This window comes from Dermacentor silvarum, chromosome 4 (assembly GCF_013339745.2).
Source record: "Dermacentor silvarum isolate Dsil-2018 chromosome 4, BIME_Dsil_1.4, whole genome shotgun sequence".
Taxonomy (NCBI): Eukaryota; Metazoa; Arthropoda; class Arachnida; order Ixodida; family Ixodidae; genus Dermacentor; species Dermacentor silvarum.
The window spans coordinates 220,128,291-220,137,533 of NC_051157.2; positions in this window are offsets into that span (position 1 = coordinate 220,128,291).

Genomic DNA, 9,243 nt, shown 5'->3' on the forward strand with positions numbered 1-9,243 from the left:
AACATAAGGAGCGTCACATGACAGCAAAACATATGTCATTGGTTTCATTGAGTTGTGGCTGCCCGCTGTCAATAAAATCATCGGTTCTAGTCACATAAAAATCCTGTATAAATGTATGTATGTACGTATATACACGCACGCACGTACGCAAGCACGCACGCGCGCGCGCACACACACACAGGAGCGCCCACACTGAAAGAGTCAAAATCACGTCATGGATGTACGGAAATAAGAACGCCGAAGTGCGTCATAGCGTAAGAAAGCTGGAACACTTGTTCAAATAATACCAGCGGTGGCCAGTGACTGTTGATATGGATGCGAAAACACGTTACCGCCACCTATCTACGGAAATAGCAAGCGCGAAGTCCGTCGCCATTGCGTAAAAAACCTAGACGGCGCAAGGTAACACTCGATTTCATGATGACAGTGGCGGCCGGGGAAAAAAAACAGCTCGAACCTCTTGGCAAGAAATACAAAAAAAAAAGAAGAAACAAAAAGTGGCTTGCTTTATTAAACCTTGTATATGACAGTGAATAAACAGCAAAGCAGTTACAACTAAACTGAAAAAAAAAAGACAGCTAACAAAAGCAAGTACACAAAGAAACAAACCAGCCGTGTTTGCTCAGTGGGTATAGCGTTTGGCTACTGAGCGCGAGGTCATGGGATCGAATCCCAGCCACGGCAGCCGCTTTTCGTTGGGGCAGAAAAAAAAATAAACCGTGCACTAAGGTGTAGGAGCACGTTAAAGAACCCCAGGTAGTCTAATTTATTTCGGAGTTGTCCACTACGGCGTGCCTCATAATCAGACCGCGGTTTTGGCACGCAAAACCCCAGTATTATCTGCTTTTTTTTTTACGCAAAGAAACAGGTGTGTTTGCATTGAAGGGCGCCCGAAAAAGCGTTTGTTCCAATTACGCGCAGCAAGGACGCTTTATGATGGGGAAGGCAGATGGCTGGAAGGTGCACGTCCTCATCGTTTCTAAACAATTTCTAAACAAAATTGGTCTCACTGTCCCTCCAATAATACCAAGTGGCTCGAGGCTTCGTATTGCATATTAACTGAAAGAATTACACTCACGTTAAATGCCGCAAAAGGACCAAGCGGGGCACTTGCTTCGCGCAGGTGCATTCGCCCAAATTTTATACCTATAGCCCGCATGCAGCTACAAAATCCGAAATCGCATCAGCAGGGGCGGGACGCGCAAGCAGCGTTTCACGCAAATTTGAAGCATAAATCGCAGCGCTACCGAGGCCAAAGTGGTGTATCAATTCGGACGGACGCTTTCCAGAACGCTAGTAGCCGTTCAAACAGGGCGCACAGTTAAGAGATGGCGCTGACAAAGCGGCGAGCGCCCGTGTTGAGAAAGTCCTAAACAACATTAGCCGGGCGGCGCGTGCAAGCGACGTTCCGTGCAACTTGTCCGTGGTAATATCAAAAGCGGCTCTCACGTTTTCCTTGAATCGGTGAGCCGGGGCACCGTGGTGCACGCGAGAGCTGCTTTCATTATTATCTACATCAATATCTCGAAACTGTTGTCATCCCGAGAATTCGTTTCGAGTGGATCCGCCTTGCAAACTCCACGGCTACAATTTGTACATTCCAACGTGGTCCATCAGGTAATTAGTTAACCTAATTAGTGACTGTTTCATTATTATTCGGCTAAGCATTTCAATTGCTTGTGCAAGTAAATGTCCGCCACTTAGAGCAGACCAGCTCATGAACTAGACTTGGGCATTCTGCCACAGGCACTATTGAAGAGTTTTTGAAAGTGTTCGCTGAAGCCCCCCGTATATATATATGCGTGTGTGAGTGACTGTGTGTGTGTGCACGCAATAGAGTAGCACATAAGCTCAGTCACGTGGGGTTATTTCACATTTCGCGGGCTTTCAATAAACGCCGGAATAATTCACCACACTGGATGTGTGTGGCTGCAAAAAAAAAAAAAAAAAAAAAAAAAAAAGATGGGTCGTTTTGAAATGCCCTCAAGAACGAAATGAAACGTAATTGGCCCTAAAGTGAATAATAAACATTTTCCGCAATTAATCCTTATTGATTAACTAATTAGGCGCAACATAAAACTTAACATAAGGAGCGTCACATGACAGCAACACATATGTCATTGGTTTCATTGAGTTGTGGCTGCCCGCTGTCAATAACATCATCGGTTCTAGTCACATAAAAATCCTGTATAATGTATGTATGTACGTATATACACGCACGCACGTACGCAAGCACGCACGCGCGCGCGCACACACACACAGGAGCGCCCACACTGAAAGAGTCAAAATCACGTCATGGATGTACGGAAATAAGAACGCCGAAGTGCGTCATAGCGTAAGAAAGCTGGAACACTTGTTTAAATAATACCAGCGGTGGCCAGTGACTGTTGATATGGATGCGAAAACACGTTACCGCCACCTATCTACGGAAATAGCAAGCGCGAAGTCCGTCGCCATTGCGTAAAAAACCTAGACGGCGCAAGGTAACACTCGATTTCATGATGACAGTGGCGGCCGGGGAATAAAAACAGCTCGAACCTCTTGGCAAGAAATACAAAAAAAAGAAGAAACAAAAAGTGGCTTGCTTTATTAAACCTTGTCTCTGACAGTGAATAAACAGCAAAGCAGTTACAACTAAACTGAGAAAAAAAAAGACAGCTAACAAAAGCAAGTACACAAAGAAACAAACCAGCCGTGTTTGCTCAGTAGGTATAGCGTTTGGCTAGTGAGCGCGAGGTCATGGGATCGAATCCCAGCCACGGCAGCCGCTTTTCGATGGGGGCGAAATGAAAAAAAAAAAAAATAAATAAATAAACCGTGCACTAAGGTTTAGGAGCACGTTTAAGAACCCCATATAGTCTAATTTATTTCGGAGTTGTCCACTACGGCGTGCATCATAATCAGACCGCGGTTTTGGCACGCAAAACCCCAGTATTATCTGCTTTTTTTTTTACGCAAAGAAACAGGTGTGTTTGCATTGAAGGGCGCCCGAAAAAGCGTTTGTTCCAATTACGCGCAGCAAGGACGCTTTATGATGGGGAAGGCAGATGGCTGGAAGGTGCACGTCCTCATCGTTTCTAAACAATTTCTAAACAAAATTGGTCTCACTGTCCCTCCAATAATACCAAGTGGCTCGAGGCTTCGTATTGCATATTAACTGAAAGAATTACACTCACGTTAAATGCCGCAAAAGGACCAAGCGGGGCACTTGCTTCGCGCAGGTGCATTCGCCCAAATTTTATACCTATAGCCCGCATGCAGCTACAAAATCCGAAATCGCATCAGCAGGGGCGGGACGCGCAAGCAGCGTTTCACGCAAATTTGAAGCATAAATCGCAGCGCTACCGAGGCCAAAGTGGTGTATCAATTCGGACGGACGCTTTCCAGAACGCTAGTAGCCGTTCAAACAGGGCGCACAGTTAAGAGATGGCGCTGACAAAGCGGCGAGCGCCCGTGTTGAGAAAGTCCTAAACAACATTAGCCGGGCGGCGCGTGCAAGCGACGTTCCGTGCAACTTGTCCGTGGTAATATCAAAAGCGGCTCTCACGTTTTCCTTGAATCGGTGAGCCGGGGCACCGTGGTGCACGCGAGAGCTGCTTTCATTATTATCTACATCAATATCTCGAAACTGTTGTCATCCCGAGAATTCGTTTCGAGTGGATCCGCCTTGCAAACTCCACGGCTACAATTTGTACATTCCAACGTGGTCCATCAGGTAATTAGTTAACCTAATTAGTGACTGTTTCATTATTATTCGGCTAAGCATTTCAATTGCTTGTGCAAGTAATGTCCGCCACTTAGAGCAGACCAGCTCATGAACTAGACTTGGGCATTCTGCCACAGGCACTATTGAAGAGTTTTTGAAAGTGTTCGCTGAAGCCCCCCGTATATATATATGCGTGTGTGAGTGACTGTGTGTGTGTGCACGCAATAGAGTAGCACATAAGCTCAGTCACGTGGGGTTATTTCACATTTCGCGGGCTTTCAATAAACGCCGGAATAATTCACCACACTGGATGTGTGTGGCTGCAAAAAAAAAAAAAAAAAAAAAAAAAAAGATGGGTCGTTTTGAAATGCCCTCAAGAACGAAATGAAACGTAATTGGCCCTAAAGTGAATAATAAACATTTTCCGCAATTAATCCTTATTGATTAACTAATTAGGCGCAACATAAAACTTAACATAAGGAGCGTCACATGACAGCAACACATATGTCATTGGTTTCATTGAGTTGTGGCTGCCCGCTGTCAATAACATCATCGGTTCTAGTCACATAAAAATCCTGTATAAATGTATGTATGTACGTATATACACGCACGCACGTACGCAAGCACGCACGCGCGCGCGCACACACACACAGGAGCGCCCACACTGAAAGAGTCAAAATCACGTCATGGATGTACGGAAATAAGAACGCCGAAGTGCGTCATAGCGTAAGAAAGCTGGAACACTTGTTTAAATAATACCAGCGGTGGCCAGTGACTGTTGATATGGATGCGAAAACACGTTACCGCCACCTATCTACGGAAATAGCAAGCGCGAAGTCCGTCGCCATTGCGTAAAAAACCTAGACGGCGCAAGGTAACACTCGATTTCATGATGACAGTGGCGGCCGGGGAATAAAAACAGCTCGAACCTCTTGGCAAGAAATACAAAAAAAAAAGAAGAAACAAAAAGTGGCTTGCTTTATTATACCTTGTATATGACAGTGAATAAACAGCAAAGCAGTTACAACTAAACTGAAAAAAAAAGGACAGCTAACAAAAGCAAATACACAAAGAAACAAACCAGCCGTGTTTGCTCAGTGGGTATAGCGTTTGGCTACTGAGCGCGAGGTCATGGGATCGAATCCCAGCCACGGCAGCCGCTTTTCGTTGGGGCAGAAAAAAAAATAAACCGTGCACTAAGGTGTAGGAGCACGTTAAAGAACCCCAGGTAGTCTAATTTATTTCGGAGTTGTCCACTACGGCGTGCCTCATAATCAGACCGCGGTTTTGGCACGCAAAACCCCAGTATTATCTGTTTTTTTTTTTTTTTTTACGCAAAGAAACAGGTGTGTTTGCATTGAAGGGCGCCCGAAAAAGCGTTTGTTCCAATTACGCGCAGCAAGGACGCTTTATGATGGGGAAGGCAGATGGCTGGAAGGTGCACGTCCTCATCGTTTCTAAACAATTTCTAAACAATTCTAACAAATTGGTCTCACTGTCCCTCCAATAATACCAAGTGGCTCGAGGCTTCGTATTGCATATTAACTGAAAGAATTACACTCACGTTAAATGCCGCAAAAGGACCAAGCGGGGCACTTGCTTCGCGCAGGTGCATTCGCCCAAATTTTATACCTATAGCCCGCATGCAGCTACAAAATCCGAAATCGCATCAGCAGGGGCGGGACGCGCAAGCAGCGTTTCACGCAAATTTGAAGCATAAATCGCAGCGCTACCGAGGCCAAAGTGGTGTATCAATTCGGACGGACGCTTTCCAGAACGCTAGTAGCCGTTCAAACAGGGCGCACAGTTAAGAGATGGCGCTGACAAAGCGGCGAGCGCCCGTGTTGAGAAAGTCCTAAACAACATTAGCCGGGCGGCGCGTGCAAGCGACGTTCCGTGCAACTTGTCCGTGGTAATATCAAAAGCGGCTCTCACGTTTTCCTTGAATCGGTGAGCCGGGGCACCGTGGTGCACGCGAGAGCTGCTTTCATTATTATCTACATCAATATCTCGAAACTGTTGTCATCCCGAGAATTCGTTTCGAGTGGATCCGCCTTGCAAACTCCACGGCTACAATTTGTACATTCCAACGTGGTCCATCAGGTAATTAGTTAACCTAATTAGTGACTGTTTCATTATTATTCGGCTAAGCATTTCAATTGCTTGTGCAAGTAATGTCCGCCACTTAGAGCAGACCAGCTCATGAACTAGACTTGGGCATTCTGCCACAGGCACTATTGAAGAGTTTTTGAAAGTGTTCGCTGAAGCCCCCCGTATATATATATGCGTGTGTGAGTGACTGTGTGTGTGTGCACGCAATAGAGTAGCACATAAGCTCAGTCACGTGGGGTTATTTCACATTTCGCGGGCTTTCAATAAACGCCGGAATAATTCACCACACTGGATGTGTGTGGCTGCAAAAAAAAAAAAAAAAAAAAAAAAAGATGGGTCGTTTTGAAATGCCCTCAAGAACGAAATGAAACGTAATTGGCCCTAAAGTGAATAATAAACATTTTCCGCAATTAATCCTTATTGATTAACTAATTAGGCGCAACATAAAACTTAACATAAGGAGCGTCACATGACAGCAACACATATGTCATTGGTTTCATTGAGTTGTGGCTGCCCGCTGTCAATAACATCATCGGTTCTAGTCACATAAAAATCCTGTATAAATGTATGTATGTACGTATATACACGCACGCACGTACGCAAGCACGCACGCGCGCGCGCACACACACACAGGAGCGCCCACACTGAAAGAGTCAAAATCACGTCATGGATGTACGGAAATAAGAACGCCGAAGTGCGTCATAGCGTAAGAAAGCTGGAACACTTGTTTAAATAATACCAGCGGTGGCCAGTGACTGTTGATATGGATGCGAAAACACGTTACCGCCACCTATCTACGGAAATAGCAAGCGCGAAGTCCGTCGCCATTGCGTAAAAAACCTAGACGGCGCAAGGTAACACTCGATTTCATGATGACAGTGGCGGCCGGGGAATAAAAACAGCTCGAACCTCTTGGCAAGAAATACAAAAAAAAAAGAAGAAACAAAAAGTGGCTTGCTTTATTATACCTTGTATATGACAGTGAATAAACAGCAAAGCAGTTACAACTAAACTGAAAAAAAAGGACAGCTAACAAAAGCAAATACACAAAGAAACAAACCAGCCGTGTTTGCTCAGTGGGTATAGCGTTTGGCTACTGAGCGCGAGGTCATGGGATCGAATCCCAGCCACGGCAGCCGCTTTTCGTTGGGGCAGAAAAAAAAATAAACCGTGCACTAAGGTGTAGGAGCACGTTAAAGAACCCCAGGTAGTCTAATTTATTTCGGAGTTGTCCACTACGGCGTGCCTCATAATCAGACCGCGGTTTTGGCACGCAAAACCCCAGTATTATCTGTTTTTTTTTTTTTTTTTTTTTTTTTTACGCAAAGAAACAGGTGTGTTTGCATTGAAGGGCGCCCGAAAAAGCGTTTGTTCCAATTACGCGCAGCAAGGACGCTTTATGATGGGGAAGGCAGATGGCTGGAAGGTGCACGTCCTCATCGTTTCTAAACAATTTCTAAACAATTTCTAAACAAAATTGGTCTCACTGTCCCTCCAATAATACCAAGTGGCTCGAGGCTTCGTATTGCATATTAACTGAAAGAATTACACTCACGTTAAATGCCGCAAAAGGACCAAGCGGGGCACTTGCTTCGCGCAGGTGCATTCGCCCAAATTTTATAGCTATAGCCCGCATGCAGCTACAAAATCCGAAATCGCATCAGCAGGGGCGGGACGCGCAAGCAGCGTTTCACGCAAATTTGAAGCATAAATCGCAGCGCTACCGAGGCCAAAGTGGTGTATCAATTCGGACGGACGCTTTCCAGAACGCTAGTAGCCGTTCAAACAGGGCGCACAGTTAAGAGATGGCGCTGACAAAGCGGCGAGCGCCCGTGTTGAGAAAGTCCTAAACAACATTAGCCGGGCGGCGCGTGCAAGCGACGTTCCGTGCAACTTGTCCGTGGTAATATCAAAAGCGGCTCTCACGTTTTCCTTGAATCGGTGAGCCGGGGCACCGTGGTGCACGCGAGAGCTGCTTTCATTATTATCTACATCAATATCTCGAAACTGTTGTCATCCCGAGAATTCGTTTCGAGTGGATCCGCCTTGCAAAATCCACGGCTACAATTTGTACATTCCAACGTGGTCCATCAGGTAATTAGTTAACCTAATTAGTGACTGTTTCATTATTATTCGGCTAAGCATTTCAATTGCTTGTGCAAGTAATGTCCGCCACTTAGAGCAGACCAGCTCATGAACTAGACTTGGGCATTCTGCCACAGGCACTATTGAAGAGTTTTTGAAAGTGTTCGCTGAAGCCCCCCGTATATATATATGCGTGTGTGAGTGACTGTGTGTGTGTGCACGCAATAGAGTAGCACATAAGCTCAGTCACGTGGGGTTATTTCACATTTCGCGGGCTTTCAATAAACGCCGGAATAATTCACCACACTGGATGTGTGTTGCTGCAAAAAAAAAAAAAAAAAAAAAAAAAAAAAAGATGGGTTGTTTTAAAATGCCCTCAAGAACGAAATGAAACGTAATTGGCCCTAAAGTGAATAATAAACATTTTCCGCAATTAATCCTTATTGATTAACTAATTAGGCGCAACATAAAACTTAACATAAGGAGCGTCACATGACAGCAACACATATGTCATTGGTTTCATTGAGTTGTGGCTGCCCGCTGTCAATAAAATCATCGGTTCTAGTCACATAAAAATCCTGTATAAATGTATGTATGTACGTATATACACGCACGCACGTACGCAAGCACGCACGCGCGCGCGCACACACACACAGGAGCGCCCACACTGAAAGAGTCAAAATCACGTCATGGATGTACGGAAATAAGAACGCCGAAGTGCGTCATAGCGTAAGAAAGCTGGAACACTTGTTTAAATAATATCAGCGGTGGCCAGTGACTGTTGATATGGATGCGAAAACACGTTACCGCCATCTATCTACGGAAATAGCAAGCGCGAAGTCCGTCGCCATTGCGTAAAAAACCTAGACGGCGCAAGGTAACACTCGATTTCATGATGACAGTGGCGGCCGGGGAATAAAAACAGCTCGAACCTCTTGGCAAGAAATACAAAAAAAGAAGAAACAAAAAGTGGCTTGCTTTATTAAACCTTGTCTCTGACAGTGAATAAACAGCAAAGCAGTTACAACTAAACTGAGAAAAAAAAAAGACAGCTAACAAAAGCAAGTACACAAAGAAACAAACCAGCCGTGTTTGCTCAGTAGGTATAGCGTTTGGCTAGTGAGCGCGAGGTCATGGGATCGAATCCCAGCCACGGCAGCCGCTTTTCGATGGGGGCGAAATGAAAAAAAAAAATAAATAAATAAATAAACCGTGCACTAAGGTTTAGGAGCACGTTTAAGAACCCCATATAGTCTAATTTATTTCGGAGTTGTCCACTACGGCGTGCATCATAATCAGACCGCGGTTTTGGCACGCAAAACCCCAGTATTATCTGTTTT